At 38.3% G+C, this 18457-nt stretch overlaps 1 protein-coding gene across 3 annotated transcripts in view; it reads left to right on the top strand.

The window, feature by feature from the left end:
* Positions 1 to 481: 481 nt before the first annotated feature.
* The window catches only part of CDK17 (cyclin dependent kinase 17), a 110522-nt gene continuing 92546 nt past the window's right edge, over positions 482 to 18457 (top strand). The window contains exon 1 of one of the 3 annotated variants that reach the window (XM_082739257.1): positions 482 to 1103. The gene's annotated coding sequence lies outside the window, so the exon portion shown is untranslated. Of the gene's footprint in view, positions 1104 to 1699; positions 1958 to 18457 lie in introns of those variants that run through there. The other 2 variants (XM_082739259.1, XM_082739258.1) reach the window with 2 other exon arrangements.

Here is an 18457-nt window from a genome sequence, read left to right on the forward strand (position 1 = left end):
TTCATCCCAGCTAGACTCTTCCATTCTTTGAGGACCTAGTGTATTGCCAAGAGCACAATGTAAAAAAATTAAATGAATAAATGCTGCGTGCGTGAATGGACTGCTGCACAGCTACCCATCCAACTACCCCTAATGAAGGAGGAAAGTTGCAAAGAACATGATCAGGCGCGGACCCTCTGATATCAACTGTCTAAAAAACCGGTAGAGAACTGCGGCATTTGTGTCTGAATTACATAATTGGATAATTTAAGCAAGCAAGAGTTTTTATTTAGTTGGGGGGCGGAAGAAGGATGAAGGAGCGGAATTACCCAGGTAATTTCTTGCTGTGCAGTGGCACTACCTAACCAATGCACCCCTCTCACCTCCCTCCCTCCGCCTCACAAGCCAGGAAGGCGAGAACAGGGCCCCTACCTCGGGGCGGGGGGTTTCCCGGGGATACCCCGCCCCGCCCTCTAGGCCCCGCCCCTGGACCGCCAGCTCCGCCCCACTGCCGCGGCCAGCAGGGGTCGCGCTGCCCGCGGCGAGCTGCTCAGGCGGGGGTGGGGAAAGCTCCCGCGGCGGGTCGCTCTTCTCAGCTGCTGCTGGTTGGATCGTTTCAGTATAAGTCTTTTTTCTCGCTCGCTCGCTCTCCTCCGGGGAACAGGCGGAGGCGTCCATCCGCAGCCGCCGAGTGAGAAGACGACGCACACGCAGAGAACGAAAGCGGCCGCCCGCCGTCTCCTGAGCTCCTCACGGTCCGGCCGCAGTGAAGAAGGAGCCCTAGTCCGGGAGGGCCGCCTCAGCCGGGCGTCGGCACCTCCCTGCCAGCCGCGCTCCCGCCCGGGCTCCTCCGAGGGGATTAGTGGGCTGCCCGCGCGGCTCGGCGGCCCGGGAGCCATGTTGTCCGGGGGGCTTGGCAACGCGTGAGGGACCCGCGGCCCCTCCCGAAGGCTCCGGACCTTAGGCGAGAGCCGGAAGGCGGCTGCGGAGGCCTGCGCCTCGGAGGCGCCTTGGGTCCGCCAGCCGCTGGGACCCGGACCTGCATCCGGTCGCCGCGGGCGTCGGCGGAGCCGCTCACCCTCAGCGCCTCGCCTCGCCTCGCGACGCGGCCCCCGCACTTGCTGGTGAGTTGGCGGCTGGCGACCGCGCGGGACTGTCCGGCGGACCCTGAGCCAAGGGGGCGGGAGGGTGCTTGGGACGGAGGGCTGGGGCGGGCGCCGGAGGCTCAGGCCCGGCCGGGAAGTTGAGAGAGGGAGGCGCGGCCAGCGGAGCTCGCGAGTGCCTGTCGTCCCTCTGGTCCAGCGCGGACCCGGGTCGCCGAGGCATTTCCGGGGGTGGGGTGGGGTGGGGTATCCGACGGGCTCCTTCGCGGGAGGCGCCTGCAGTCGCCGCCACCCCCGGTGCGTGCTGCCCATTTGGTCTCCGGGGGAGGCCGGTCTCCCCGTGAGGCCCCGGAGGGAAGAGGCAGAAAGTCCCCCCGAGACACAAAGATTCCCCTCGGCGGGGGAGGAGCTGCCGGCGCGGGCGGCTAAGGGGAAGGAAGGGCGCGAGTCCGCGGGAGGTGGGCGAGGCGGCGGTGGCGGCCGCGGCGCGTCCTGCTCCTTGGAGACACCGGGAGTGTGAGCGGTGGCGAGCGCGGAGGAGGAGGAGGAGCCCTCGCGTGGGGCGCCGGCCCAGACAAAGATCACCGCAGCCTCCCGCTGGCGGGTCACACCCCTGAGTGCTGGTCAAGGGCTGAGGTGGAGGGAGTGTGGGAAACCCAAAGAACCGATGGGGAGGAGGAAGATGGGGACCTGCCAAGGATTGTCGTCTCCGATGCAGTTGCTTTTCTCAGCATTTTTGTGCCCAACGCTTGTGCTCCCCAACTCAGCTGGATAGCTCCAGATTCCCTGCCTCCTGTCACCCCCTCACTGCCACATTGACTCCCTTGTGGTTTTCCTTTCATTCTCCCCCCTACTTTTCACCCACTCGTTTTCGGGTAAGCGGTATTTTGCCTTCAGCTTGGGGGAACGTTTGCTAATGACAGGATGCCTGAGCTTGTTCTGACCCTGAACTGCCTTGAACTCCTCTCTCTTCCTCCCACCCTTTCCTTTCTGGGATCTCACAGTGTCACATGGCCACTAACAATTAGCTTTTCTTCAAAAATGGCAAAAGCAAAGCTGCAATCCGTGGCGCTCCTTCTTGATATTGATTCGTCCACTAAAGACACGTCGTTGGTTATGCTTTATCACCTCTTAGCCAATCTTTCTAGGTAACAAAAGTGGCAAATTTTGTTTCGAGTTTTGGCTCTTCCTAGGGTCAGCAGTGTGTTCCTGGCAGCCAGACCTTCTGTCACTTATCAGGAAATGCTCGACTTACAGACAGTTCTTTTCCTCAAACTTTGCGGATTCTTTCTTGAGTCTTTGTTGCGGGATTTCTTTTAAAAGGCGCTTGTGGAAGGTCAGAGTAACAAATACGGAGTTACTGTATTTTAGACCTGTTAACCACTGAGCAGCAGAAAATGAATGGGATTTTAAGATTTTTGATGCCTTGAGTCAACAAAAGCCTCCGTTGAAGCTAGAAATAAGGTTCAGTCTAAAATTTTAAGAAAAAAATCGGCTAGCAGTAGTATCATTGGTTTTTTGTTGTTGTTAATGAAGTCATATCAGTCTTTGTAATTCTAACATCTGCATACTTCCATAAACAATGGTTGTAACAAAAGAAAAATGGCTATAATTGAGGAATAGGCTTTTTATGACAGAGAATTTTGGAGTATAAAAACGTTATTCTTTTATCTGGTGAACTGTCTCACCACCCAGAAATACTGGGTGGACTTTGAATGCTGGACTTCAAGGAAAATAGTTAAGTCTTTGAATTTAAGCTATTTTAAAATATTATTTCTTACCCCGAAAATAGACATTGAATTATGAATGGAAAGAAATTAAAAGTACAGCCCGTTTGATATAGCGAAGTTACTATTGATACCATTCTAAGAACCGTCATATCTTGCTGCCATTAAAAATGTTGATGCTGTAAAGATTGTGAAAGGGATTTTAGTCTAGGGACAAGTCTCCCCCACCCACACCACTTCTCAGGTATCTTTGTGAAATTAACAGGTCATATCATTAGTAATCAGTGTTTTATATAAGTTATCAAATGGCCAGAATGAAGAAGGTACATTGTTTTTTTTCCCCCTACATATTTATTAGTATTTAATTAGATTATTGAAGTTTAATTCTTGGAAGGAAGTCCAGAAAGTTACCGAAGATTTCTGAGTGGTGAGATCTGTGGATGAATAAACATACGGTTCTGTGTTTTCTAAATTTTTACTTTCATTTTGCAATCAGAAAAAAAGTATGAAATATGAAACCTTGTTAATAACCCAATTTTCCTATTACTAGAAGAAGCTTCTATAAAATGATTTATTTTCATCCTTGAAACTAAGAAAGTCACTTGCAGGTGTTAGTTATTTGAAATGTGCAGGTTGTTAGATGTGCTCTGGTTACCTGAAGGGAGAAAAGATAGTCAGGAAAGACGAAATTGGGATAATTGATTCAGTGTATGGTAGTGATCCAATATATGGTGGTAGCTTTGTACACTGGTAATCTTGTTCTAATAAGTCATTGGTTTTACAAAAAATAGAAAAAATAAATTTTATTTTCTGTAGTGCAGAATAGTTGTTGACTAAACAGATCTTAATGTATATAGTTTTCAGATATTGCTCCAGTCCTGTGATTATGGAGGAAAGAGATGGCATATAAAATAATTTACTCTGTTGAGGCTTTTGTTTTTCCTGTTATTTTCAGAAATATTTTTCTCCTTTCTCTTTATTTGTGAAATAGTACTAAACAACTGCAACTCTTGTGAATAGTAGAGATTATAATGGCAATGAGAAAGATGTTCATAAGTGAAGATGATTTCCTTTAATATTAGGAAAAATTATGTGAACACAAAATTTTTCCCTGGTGTTTTCTTGGTTATTGTCTAATAGTGCTGAATATTTATAAGACATTACATTTTGATCTTTATTACTGTTCTCTAATCTTTATAAAAATTGCAGCATCATGTCATGGCGCCTTTTTTTTTTTAAATAGCTTTTATACTTCCATGGAGGATACTTAGCGAATGTGTTGCTGTGTTGTAGAAAAAGGAAATTATATGTTAAATTCAGTTTATAAAAATATTCATTGGAGTATTTTATCTATTTTAAAAATTGTCTCCTTTATATAATGTGAAGAAAGACTAGTTTTGGGTTCTTTGAATTTTGAATGTGTAATTTTTGCTTAAATTTTTAAATGGGAAACTTATTTAAAATATACTTTATAAATCGATTATGGCATTTTGTGTTTTAAATGACAGATAAAATAATAGGTTTATGGCCTTTAAAATTAAACTTTATGTAGTATTTATGAGGTTAAAAAATTGCCCAAATAGGAAACTTGGTATAGTTGACTGGCATTCAACCTACAGTCTTGGCAATTTCTCGGAACTGGCGGCGGCAGTGGTGGGGTGGGGGTAGGGGGAGAGGACCTTTTTAAAAAAAAATTTTGTGAGATATTTACAATATTAAGCCAAGAATTGTTCTGTCATTAGTGGATTCTTTGTCATTATTTTGTTCCCAACCTTTTTAGTTGACAGTCTTTAATATCTGCAAAAAGTAATTGCCAGGGGCCAGGAAATCGTATTGAATGTATCTGAGTGTGGCTTACCTTTCATGGCCTGTTTCCTCTCTGATGGCCAACTTGGAAAACCAATAACTCTAATGGGGGTTGCCTCCTATAAATAATAATTCTGCAGTAACATAATACTGTGTGTGAGGAGGTAGATTTACAAATCCTTGGCATATTGGGATGAATGAAAATTATCTTGCTTCCCAAAGTCTCCTTTTGAAATTATTTTTTGATATAAACATGTGAAAGAAATTAAACTTCTTTTGCTAGGTACCATGCCAGGTGTTAATTTGTTATATCCCCATAGTAAACCCATCCTATATGAGTACTGTGCCTGTTTTTCAAATAAAGACACAGATGCATTAGATTAATTGTCTCTTAGGTTCTACCTCTTTGGTGAAGCTGAGGTTCCAGTTCCAGTGTTCAGACCGCTTTATTACAATGTTTCCATGGGGATGTGATGTTAAAAAGTTCTTTTTAAGTGTCTACTGTAGCAAGAACTAAAGTGGTAAATTAAAAAGCTCATCAAAATTTGATTTAAATTCCATTGAATTAATTTCACTACACACAAAAAAATTGATCTAAACAAAATGTATAAGAGGACATATTTATAGCTCAAAATTAATTAAAGGTACTAAAATGATACTGAAAATGTTTGTAGATTTATTTTTAATCACGGATTTATCAGTTAGTTGTTGAGCACAAAGTAAAATGAATATAGGTATTGAAAAACAAAAATAATTATATTGCATATTTACTTTCATTTTTACTTTTATGTTTACTTACTGATTTTGATTTTATATATGTTAAAATTAGTTTGCATTATGCATATGCCACAAAAAAGACAGTCCAGATGCATGCTGCATAGGTTGCTTCAGTATTAGGTAAGAATTTTGTCTTAAGGTAGATAGAATTTCTGTCTATATGTGTACACATATAATTACCTATTGGTTTTTGGTTTTGGTATTGTTTAAGGAGAGCATAAATTTTGATCTTGTGTTTTTAATTTCCACATCTTGTGTATTTTATTTCTACATCTTTACTTCTAATCCAGACCTTTTCTTTCCTAGCTACCTCCCAGATATTGCTTCTTAATTTTTTATTGATAGGTAGCTGTATATCACCAAAAATGGAAATATTAGGTTATATTACACATTTTTTGGCAATAAGTTTTTACACTGAAAGCCAACCCTTATAATGAAAATATTGCAAATTAGTATTGTTGATATATATTCTATTTCTTACTCCATTTGAAGAATAGAAAATGTTATTGACTTGACCTAAAGGTAGTCTGTTAAAGTGGGGAAAAAAAAGATTTGCTTTGGTCTTTTGTCATAAAAGTTAATTGTTAGCTTTTTTTTTTTTTTTTTTAAGATTTTATTTATTTATTTAACAGAGATCACAAGTAGGCAGAGAGGCAGGCAGGGAGAGAAGGGGAAGGAAGCAGGCTCCCTGCCTATCAGAGAACCCGCTGTGGGGCTCAGTCCCAGGACCCTGAGATCGTGACCTGAGCCAAAGGCAGAGGCTTACCCCACTGAGCCACCCAGGCGCACTGTTTCTTTAGCTTATTTAGCGTAAGCTCTATACCCAACATGGGGCTGGAACTCAACAACCATGAGATCGAGTCACATATTCACCAACTGATCCATCCTTGTGTCCCTTGTCAGCCTTAAAATAACATATCCTTGTTTCTTTTTATGCACTTGTTAGTGTAAATACTTCAAGAATACTCTAAATTTTATATGCATATTTGTAAACAGTGGGGAAAGGACCCAAGAATAATTTCACTATATTCTGGGTTAGTTACTAACTCATTTTGGTCTTTTCAAACATGTATTTAGTTCTTCTGTTCTTATAATTGATGGTTAATATTTGTTAATAGTGCGAGTTAATGTTAAAGGTTGGTAAAAATTAATATTTATGAAAAATCAGGTAACAATGTTGAAGCTCTTATTACTCCAAATTTAGAGGCATTATCCTTTAAGTTATCTAATATTTTTTAAAAAATAAGCTAATGTGTACTTTTAAGTATGTTTAAAATAAATCTTTTTCATAATTCCAATTTTAATTAATTAATTTTTTAAAAGTTTTATTTATTTATCTGGTAGAGAGAGATACAGCAAGAGAGGGCATACAAGCAGGGGGAGTGGGAGAGAGAGAAGCAGGGTTCTTGCTGAGCAGGGATCTCAGCATGGGGCTTGATCCCAGGACCCTGGGATCATGACCTGAGCTGAAGGCATATGCTTAACGACTGAGTGACCCAGGTGCCACCATAATTCCAGATTTTGATGTTTTATTGTATTGCTATTTCTGGTGGGAAGGAAGCCTTTTGTCAAATTTTGAAAAAATTTTGGATTCCTTGAGTAGACTTTAGCCCCTTGAGCCAGTCTTAATGAAAAAAAAATTTTTTTTGAGAGAGTGAGGAGGGAGAGAGGTTGAGGGGGGTGGTGCTGAGGGAGAGGAAGAGAGAGAATCCCAAGCAGGGTCCATGCTCATCACAGAGCCCTAAGAGTCCCACGTGGGGCTCCATCCCACCACCCTGAGATCACAACCTGATTCGAAATCAAGAGTCCATCGCTTAACAGACTGAACCACCCAGGCACCCTTTATTTATTTATTTATTTTTAATTTTTTAATATTTTTATTAACATATAATGTATTATTAGTCCCAGGGGTACAGGTCTGTGAATTGCCAGGTTTACACACTTCACAGCACTCCCCTTCCCCAGTGTCCATAACCCAGCCACCCTCTCCCTGCCCCCCTCCCCCTGGCAACCCTCAGTTTGTTTTGTGAGATTAAGGGTCTCTTGTGGTTTGTCTCCCTCCTGGTCCCATCTTGTTCCACTTATTCCCTTCCTACCCTCCCCAGGCCTCCACATTGCCTCTCAGCTTCCTCGTATCCGGGAGATCATATGATAATTGTCTTTCTCTGATTGACTTACTTCGCTAAGCATCATACCCTCTAGTTCCATCCATGTCATCGCAAATGGCAAGATTTCATTTCTTTTGATGACTGCATAGTTTTCCATTGTGTGTGTGTGTGTGTGTATGCCACATCTTTATCCATTCATCTCTTGATGGACATCTAGGTTCTTTCCGTAGTTTGGCTATTGTGGACATTTGGGTGCATGTGCCCCTTTGGATCACTACATTTGTATCTTTAGGGTAAATACCCAGTAGTGTGATTACTGGGTCATAGGGTATCTCTATTTTCAACTTTTTGAGGAACCTCCATGCTGTTTTCCAGAGTGGTTGCACCAGCTTGCATTTCCACCAACAGTGTAGGAGGGTTCCCCTTTCTCTGCATCCTCGCCAGCATCAGTCATTTCCTGACTTGTTAATTTTAGCCATTCTGACTGGTGTGAGGTGGTATCTCTTTGTGGTAATTTTCCTGATCAGGCACCCTTTATTGAAATATTTTTAAGAAATTATCCTTTATGATTTCATTATATGTAATACATTTTGTTTTTTCAGTTCAGCGGTATGTATAATCAGTATTTTAAAGCATTTGTTGTGACGTAGGCATTGTGCTAGTCAGTTGTATATGGTATACAATGAGGTGGTATTGTGAGGTAGTATTGTAACATGGGAAATACCAGCAACACTAATTGAATGTTCTGTTCTTGGCCCTGTTCTCATGTTTTACATGTTTCCTGGGCAATCTTATCTATATTTAGTGCTTTTTTTCTTACTACCTATATGTTGAGGATTTCCACATCTTTTCTTCTAATCCAGACCTCTTCCTTCCTAGCTACTTCCCAGATACTGCCTTTTAGTGCTCCTTTACCAGAACTGAACTTTTTTTTTAACCCATGCCTCTATTCTCAGCCAACACTAATGCTCCACATGAGCCTAGTTATTAAAGCCAAAACCTTTGGCAGATTATTTTTTCTATTCTCTACTCCCCTTAGTCCAGTCACACCAAATTTTTTAAATTTTATTTCCTAAATATCTTTTAGATTTATCTTTTCCTGTTGTTACTTTCATATGTTGGGTTTTGGAATGCTTTATCTGAATTATGATGTCTAATTTTGCCCGTCTTAATCTAGCAGTTACTTATTTTTTTTTACATTTATATGTATGTCTTTTTATCCTTCCTTTCCTTCCTTCTCTCTGTCTGTCCATCCATGTATCTATGTCTGAGTGCACTTGCCTATGTTATACTAGCATTTATGCTAGGAGATAAAGATGGGGGAACTGGTGTATCGGTGTTATAGTGCTGGGACACTTGAGAGAAATTCTCATTTTTGAGGACAAATGTCACTTCCTTTGAAGTCATCTTTTTTTTTTTAAAGTCATCTTTGATTTACTCTGGTGGAGTTATGATTCTGCTGTAGCATTTATGTTTATCATAGTACTTAACACATTGTTTGTAATTTTAGAAATTTCTCTTCTTTCTGGTTGGCTTTGTGCTCCAAAGGGACCATGCTTTGTTGGGATCCCCTCCAAATTAGGTATTGCATAATTGGAAGAGGAAGTGATGGGATTAGGAACTGGCAAATTAGGGTCAGATTAGTTATCATGTTGAAAGAATCTAGAATCAAGAATCGAGAATCCGTTCTGATACAAGAAAATAAAAAGTCATCAAAAGTTTTGAGTATTGTTACATGTAGGTGGTATTTGTTTGTGAGCAGTCTGGAAGCAGACTTAGAGGGATAGTAACTTCTCATTAGTGGGCCTTTTTAATTTCATGTAAATTGTGCTAACTTGTTATCTTAGACAAATTGGAAATATAAAATTACAGTATTTATATGTAAATAAAATGCCTATTTCAAAAGATCTGAAAACTGGTCAATATCAAATAAAGTTTGGTTTAGCTGATAAAATTAATGAAATTGAGCTCTTTAGCTGTGTATAGTACAAGAGTTAAATGCATTTACTGAAGCAAAGTACAAAATTGCACTCAGAACAGTGCATTTACTGTCACCTCTTTTACCCTGATAGTTTATGTATACAGTTGGCCAGGAATTTTGTTTCATTGGGATTACTGTAATTTAAAAAACTGTTTTATGGTCTACTTATGATTTAAAGACATTTTATTGATTCTTTAAAATTTTACCTCTGTCACAGTTGTTTTATTGTAAGAACTAGATTTAGTTTAGAAATCAGAGATTAAGGCATGATGACATCCTGCGATGTGACATTTAAAAATGAATTTTTAATAATTTGTAAGACTGTGCTTTTCATATTTCTCAACTTATTATGTGGTCTTAAAACATTAAAACATTTCATATCCACTACATTTTCATGATCATGATTTATATACTGACGTTTTATCATTTTAGTAACAGTGGAGTCATACCTCTTTTGCAGTAGATTTTTTTGCTCATAATTTTTTTTTTAATTAAAAAAAATTTTTTTAAAGTAAGCTCTAATGCCCACAGTAGGGCCTGAGGTCAAGAGTTGCATACTCTCCTGACCAGGAGCCCCTGTCCATAAATTCTTGAGCATAGGTTTTCCCCTTCTTTCTCCAGATATTCTTATTTCATTTCTGTTCCCCTATAATCCCTTTTCTTCCCAAGAAACTATAAAATGGTTGACACATTTTTTATTTTATGTAGAATTTTTTGGAAAAAAAAATCTGAATTCTCATTTTTATTATATAAAGTTAGAATTGTTATATGTGTTTTTTTTTTTTCCATAAAGAAACTACTTCCATTGTAATTAATAACCATGTGATCTTGAGCTAGTTACTTAAACTCTTTAGGGTCAGTTTCTTCTATAAAATTGGGAAGTGGCAGAACCTTCTTCATGGGGTTGTGGGAATTAAATGATATGTATAAAGCACTTTGCAAAGAACCTTGCAGTTAGCACTCCCAAGTAGCAATTTTTTAAAATATTACTCTTTGATATAATAGGAAGAATTATTGGTAATGGCACTAGACATCTTTTGCTGATTATCCCTTCAAGTTGATTCCTTCAGGTTAAATAAGTGATTCAGAAGGACAGTTGAATCAAAATCATCTCTTTGACTTTTAAAACTATGTGTACCTATTGGATTTTCTCATATACCTGCCTTCTCCCACCTAATTTGAGAATCAGTGTTACTAATCAGAGTGTGTTGCATGCTTTAGGTACGTTGTGGGGAGGATACTGTAGACTACTAGTACTAGACCAAATAATGTAGGATATTCATTGTTTTTTATCTGATGCCCATTAGGAATAATGGCTATTACAGTCTTCCTAATAAGCATGTTAATAAGCTTTTTTTTAGGACCAACCAAATTTTTCTTGTAACTGTTTGCCCTGTGTCCCTTCTTCAAACCTGTGCTATTCTGCTTGTTTGACATCTTAACAGTCTAGACAGTATTTGTTTTTTTTGTTGATGACTTTTATGTGTGACTCAGGTATTCTGAAGTCAGAATAACTGGTCATATAGCTTATCCATCAAACAAAGAAAATGGTTTTGCCTTTTTTTTTTTTTTTTGTGATGAAGTTTGCTTGGGTGTATACTATTTTTTTTTTTAAAGATTTTATTTATTTTATTTGACAGAGATTACAAGTAGGCATAGAGGCAGGCAGAGAGAGAGAGAGGAGGAAGCGATGCGGGGCTCGATCCCAGGACTCAGGGATCATGACCTGAGCTGAAGGCAGAGGCTTTAACCCACTGAGCCATCCAGGCGCGCCGGGTGTATAGTATTTATTGTTTTAGGTTTTTATTATCTTATGTTCTTCTAGGTCATTGGCCTTAACTTGAACTTCAGAAGCACTCTTGTGATTTAAAAAAATAAACAAAAAACGACTTGATGCCTGTGTGTGTGTGTATGTGTTGTAAAATCTGAAGCTCTGTCCCAGAACAACTGAAGTGGAATCTCTGAGCTTGGTTTTTAAAATGTTAAAGGCAGTGTTTAGAAACAGTGTTTCAAGGTTTGGCACAGTGTTAAAGGGAGCAACCACTCACATAAATTAAAGTAGGCAAAGTGATTAAAACTTTATATCATTGCATCTTACTTTTTTCTCTTTTTATTCTTTATTGAATTTTGTAGTTTTATCATGTTTTGGAGGGTTTCTTTATGTATAAAAGTCTTATCTTCCAGTTATTTTATTTATATTTTATCTTTTTAGTGAGTATCTTTTTGTTTTAGTTTTATTAAAAGGTAAACTGAGGCATGTTAAAATTTTTCAGAGTTTAATGAGCATATATGTTGACTGAATTGTGGAGCATCAAGCCAAAGGTTTTTACCTGTCCACCTACGGTCGGTGGGAAAGGGGGGAGGTTCTTTTAGAGAAGATAGAGAAACAAAGGGAATTATTTGATTGGTGACAGTTTAAGCAGTTGTCTTATTGGAAAGCCTAGAGAGCTGTTTGTGATTGGTTGTTCTTAAGTTTTATTTTCTCAGATTCTTGTGCAGTGACTCTGGCTTAGGTTTTGGTTTGCTTACCTAGGGTACCAAGGCATTGGACTCACTTTAGTCTAATGGCCTTATTTAATTACTTTAACAACTTGAGTGTCTTTACTGCTTTCTATCTGGATTTTATTTGTGAGAGAGGGAGAGACAAGAGAGAGCACAAGTAGGGACAGGGCAGAGGGAGAGGGAAAAGCAGATCCCCCTGAGCCGGGAGCCCAACATGGGGCTCCATCCCAGGACCCTGGGTTTGTGATCTGAGCTGAAGGCAGATGCTTAACTGACTGAGCCACCCAGATGCCCCTCAAATACTGTTTTTGAAAATTATTTGTTAAATATTAGTAGAAAGTAGGGCATAATCTTAATTTCCTAGCAGTGGTTATCATCTTCAAATATTCCCTTTGTCTTTTTTCATATGTAGAGTTTAATATTTTTGTTTAAGATCCTTTTTAAAAGTTTTTTTTAAGTTCCCAAATAATTCTTAAGGCTATCATTTTCGGTGGTTATAGCAATCTATCAAAAGAAGTTTAACTGTTTCATAGTGGTTGGTAATTAACATATTGCTTTTCATTTTTCATTATTTTAAATTGTGCTGGGACAGGCTATAGCATGTGTCCACATCATCCTTTCACCCTCATTTTACATTTCCTTAGGGTAGCTAGATATTCAGAAGTGAAATTCTCACATCAAACCTGTGAACCTTTTCAGGTAATGCTTGTTGTGGCAGTGCCACTAGTAATGTGCCACATCTACTTAGGAGGTAATGATTGCCATTCCCTGAACATTGACAGCTTCATTTTTCATTATTTTATGATACCATTTTTTTAAATATCGTATTGCTATGTATACTTTTTTTCCCCTTAATTTGAAATAATTTGTTTTTGTTGTCCATCTGTTCTTATTCTAGCTTCAGCTTATTTATCACTGCTATGTAATATATCTTAATATCTGGTATGGCAAAGCAGTTTTTCCTCTAAATAATTTTGATATTCTATATCTATTTTTATTCTACTTTTATTTATTTTTAAGCAGCAGGCAAAAAAGATGTAGAATAGGTGTCTCCATTTTTTTCTTTCAAGCTGGTCTCCAATTATAAAACTTAATCCTAGATATGTCAGTACATCTGTAAGAGTTGCATCAGGAATCAGGGTAGACTTCCATATCCTCATTGTCCAGGTTCTACCATGTAAAGAGCATCTCAGTAAAAATTAGGTAACCAATGATTTTATCCATTTATTCATGCTGTCACCAAAGATGATTTATGATTTATTTATTTGAGAGGGTGCATGAGGGAGGAGGGAGAATCTCAGACTCCCTGCTGAGCACAGAACCCAATTGGAGGCTTAGTCTCACAACCCTGAGACTATGACCTGAGCTGAAATCAGGAGTCGGACACTTAATTGACTGAGCCACCCAGGCATCCCATCAGTTGTCCTGAAGAGAAGGAAGGAATGACATTCAGCCAATGGTATTAGGTAGATTTCTTGGAGGAGATGATGCTAAATTTAATTAGCTTTAGCCCTTCCTAGGATAAAAGCAGTATATAAAAAGGAGGTAGGAAAAAAGATTTTACATTCTTTAAAATAATTATTATTCTCCTCCAGCCTATTAAGTATTTGCATGTAGTAGAAATAGAGAAATAAAGGTTGCATGTGGAGGCTGTGGTAGATTAGATAAAAAATGCAGCTATACCAGTAAGAAGCTTGGATTTTACTCGTTTATAGAACTGAGCTGTTGAGCAGTTTTCAGGCAGAATGTACTCTTTTCTACATTGAAGTCATTGGGAAAGTTCCTGAACAGCTACAAATGAGCTACTTCTGGATGTTGAACGGACAACCTTTTGTGATATGTTGATCTTTCAGAGGCAGCTTCAAGGGATTGCTTTCCTACTTTGGGAGTGCTAAAAGGAGCTATTTGAACCTTTTTTTTTTTTTTTTCCTGGTCTGGTTCGTTTCAGAGACAATTACTGTGTCTTAGGAGCATTTAGAAATGTGTATTTGCAAGCCAGCCATTTTTATCTTCCAGTGTTAGAAATTGGTTTCACCATTTTGTCGGGGAAATAGATAAAAATAGTAAGTTTATGACAATGAACTTGAAATAATCCTTTTATTTAACTATAAATACTAACATTCTAATGAAGGATACAAATATTAATTGTGCCTCCACAAATGATTATTTATTTAGTTCTTTAGACCTTACCTGTGTGCTACTATAGGTAACCATGTAACACTATCCATTTAACAGTAATTCAGTAAAGTTATATACAGGTACAGAGAAGAGGCTAATTTTAGCAGCTGCAGTGTTTTAGTACTTTAAAGTCAACTAAATTTGACTTTACAGCTGATCTTGAACCTCACATATCTGACTGCACTGGTCCACTTATACACCTAGTTTTTGGTGGGTGGAAGGTACAGTACTGATTTGATTCTGTTAAGATTTTTTCAGTAACACTTTCTTTTTTCTAGCTTCCTTTATTGTAAGAATACAGCGTATTCTATATATGTATGTATATATAGAGAGAGTATATAAAATGTGTGTTGAGTCTTTTTGTTATTGGTAAGGCTTCCAGTAAATGCAGGCTATTAGTAATTAAGTTTTTGGGGAATCAAAAATTAAATACAGGTGTTGGACCACACAGGAGTCAGTGCCCCAACCCCTGCATTGTTCATGGGTCAGCTGTACTTCCATTTTACTAATGCATACAAAGAATTTTTGATACATAATTGTTCCCAAGTTGGAGGTACCTTTTCTCATTGTATTTACTCTTCACAAATGATTATCTCTCTGTCCCATTCCTTTCTTAATTTGAACTCTTCAAATTCTTCCTTTCTGTAGGCATTGAATATTTTTTAAAAAATTAAACTTGATTTTTCTGAATAGGTGATATGATGAACTTAAAGCCATGTAGAGAGAGACAGAGAAGTCTTTTTTTTTCCCTTTTGCTTTCTCCAGCCTCTCTTTCCTCCCATACTTTTTATAGGTAGACATTCCTTTTGTTTCCTGTTTAGACTTCCAGTGTGTTTTTTGCAAATATAAACAGATACATGTATATTTTATTTTGGAGATTTTTTTTTCAGTGTCTACTTAAAGATCTTCCTTCCTTTATTGATTTTTTAAAAAGATTTTATTTATTTATTTGACAGAGAGAGACACAGCGAGAGAGGGAGTACAAGCAAGGGGAGTGGGAGAGGGAGAAGCAGGCTTCCCGCTGAGCAGGGAACCCGATATGGGTCTCGATCCCAGGATGCTGGGATCATGACCTGAGCCGAAGGCAGAGGCTTAACCCACTGAGCCACCCAAGCATCCCTATCTTCTTTTATTTTTAATAGCTGAATTTTACTTCTGTGGATATATGGTAGTTAAGTCACAGTCCTTTATGGACACTTAGGTTTTTTCTTATCTTTTGCTATTACAATAGCAAATGAATAATATACATACACATTTTGTACTTACATAAGCAAATAAATGATTTCGATTCTAAGAACAAGGATCAGTCAAGTGATAAATATATCTGTACACATTTCCTTGCTCTGCCAGCTGGGAGGCCTAAAAGAAAATGACACTCCAGTAGCAGTGAGCACAGCTAGTACCCAGATCTTGGTTTCTAATACTAACAGTATTAGTAACTCCATAAAAGGAACCAGAACTCTGGAAAAATGGCTGATCCTAGGACTGGGACAGGAAATAAATGTTTAATAATGCTGAAAAATTAGGAAGTATTCTAACAAAAACAATGCATAGAATAAATAGGTATGTGAAGGGCACACAGGAACCAACTCAAAGAACTCCCAAGGGCTAATAATAGAATAATTTGAGGAACAAAATAAAATAGAATTTTAAAATTGGATTATAATTCAATTATAAAATAATATCCATAAGTCCCCAATACTGATATAAATAAATAGCTGGGAAAAAATAGACAGATCTCCTGTGCAGAGGAATTCTACATAATTTATGTAGCTACTCAGCCTTCAGAGAGGTACAACAACTCCTTAAGAGTGGAAACAACACTCTTTAAGAGTGGAAAACTATGGAAAAGAGTAACTTGACATGGGGAAAAACCTAACAGACATGACCTTGGCTGTGTCACCAAGGTTAAATACTTAAACATAGTATTAATACTATAAACCAAATGTATCCCCTCGTAATTCATATGTTGAAACCTAGTCCCTAATGGGATGGTATTTGGAGGTGGGGCCTTTGGGAGGGGGTTACATCAGGATGTCATGGATTTAATGCCGTAATAAGAGACCCCAGAGAGGTACCTCACACCTCACCTTTTCTGCCATGTGAGGACTCAATGAGGAGATGGCAATCTGTGAATGAGGAAGTGGGCTCTTACCAGACACTGACTCTGCAGGAACCTTGATCTTGCACTTCCCAGCCTCCCAGAACTGTGAGAAATAAATTTCTGTTGCTTGTGAGCCACCCTGTCTAAGCCACCCTGTTATAGCAGCCTGAACAGACTAACGTTTAACATCAACAGCCATAAATCATGTTGATAATATGATGTGGTGGCAAATGCACTTGACTTCTAATGTGGTCTTCCCCCCAAAAAACATAATCCCCGTCTAATCATGAGAAAAACATGAGGTAAGTTCTAATCAAGGGATATTCTACAAAATAACTGAGCAGTACTTCTTAGAACTATCAAGGTCATCTGAAACAGGGGAAGTCTGAGAAACTGTCACAGCCAAGAGGAGCTTAAGACATGATAGTACAATAAAGTAAAATCTAAATAGAATGGACATAATGCATCAGTTTTGGTTCATTAATTGTGACAGTTATTACCATAGTAATATAAGATCTTAATCACACAATCTAGGTGTTTGGTGTAGTGGAATTGTGTGTACTATCTTTGCAATTTTCCTGTAAATCTAAAACTATTTTTGTAAAAAAGATAGATGCTTCTGCAATTCTCTTAGGTATAGCCATATTGCCATTATGTACCTAAATGTTTGAGAGGCTTGTTTTCCCAAGCCCTCACCATCTGAATGTGTTGTCGGACTTCTGGAATTTAGCCCATTTGATAGATTAGAACTGGTGTAACTGAGACTTCTGTATTTCTCTCATTATGAATTATGGTGAGTCTTATCTTGTATGTTTAATGGACATTTTTACTTTTTTCTCCCTTCTGTGAACTCTCACGTTCTTTATTTCTCTGTTAGGTTTGGGCCCTTTTCTTCTTGGTTTCAGGAGTTCTTTATAGAGAGATTATAGAGAGCCCTTTTTGTAATATGGGTTGCAAAAAACACTTTTTCATTTTTTACAGTGTTTCTTATGCAAAAGTTTTCCTTTTTTATATGGTGATATTATGTTTTCTTTAATGTTTCTGGACTTTGAAACATAGTTAGAAAAGTCTTGACCACTCCAAGATTATAAAAGTGTTATGTTTTCTTCCAATACTTGTGGTTTCCGTTTTTACATTTAGATCTTAATACTCGAATCCTTCAGTTCCTCCCAAGCATTGAGGCATTCTGAATGCTTAACTTTCTTTCAAATTACTCCCATGTAAGCATCCTGGTGGGCTTATAAGTGCTTTAAATGATTTATGGTAAAAGAAATGCTTATACATTTTACTCTTGGTGGATTAAAAAGTCTCAACTCTGTGGAAAATGTATTAAGCATTTCATTGTGTCTTAATTTCATATCATGGTTTAAAAATAATTTTACAGTAATGAAAATTCCTTTAAGTTTCTTTTTACTGTTAAATTGTAGTAAATTTAGCAGGTTTTTTTTCTTCTGCTGATTATTAGTGTTGTGAATTATTCATGTTCAGTTTATTCCCCATCCTGTTTCTCCTAAGATTTCTGCTTCAGTTATTAAACCTGTCTGTGATTTACCTTCTTTTGTCCTCAGATCTTCTTACTGTTTTGTGGCTGCTCTGATAGTAATCTCTTTATTTGGTATTATTTAGAAATTTTATTTGTGGGCCAAATACTTCTTTTAACTAAGAAAGTGGAACCAATAGTGTCAGCAGATGCTGCCTAATGTAGGATGATAATTTCTTATGCCCTTTCATAAAGGTATTCATATTTTCCTCACATTACTTGTGATGAAACTAGTATTGCTGAACTGAATTTTCAGATATTTGGGAAACTCTGGTAGTACTGTGGAATGTTGATTGGAAAATAGCACCAGAAACTACCTGGTGAGTTTATTGCATAAAGGAGAGAACTACCAACAGAGTTGGTAGGATCTGCTAGGGCAAGGGAAGGGTATGTGAATAAAAAGAATAGCAAAGTATGAAGGGAGAGCAAAGTTGGGGTATTTATTGAGGATTTGGAATCTTTAAGACAGCTATTTCAGTACAGGAGCTGATTGATTAGAATTGGGATCATGATGTAATAATTCAGGATTGATACAGCAAAACAAGGGTTTTGAGGTGAGATTTTCAAAATATCTTGGAAAGTGAACAGTCATTTGCTGCTATTTATTAAAAAGTTGAATAGTCTGCTGTTGGTTTATATGGGATTTTGGGGA

This window comes from Mustela nivalis (genome assembly GCF_964662115.1).
Source record: "Mustela nivalis genome assembly, chromosome: 7".
NCBI lineage: Eukaryota > Metazoa > Chordata > Mammalia > Carnivora > Mustelidae > Mustela > Mustela nivalis.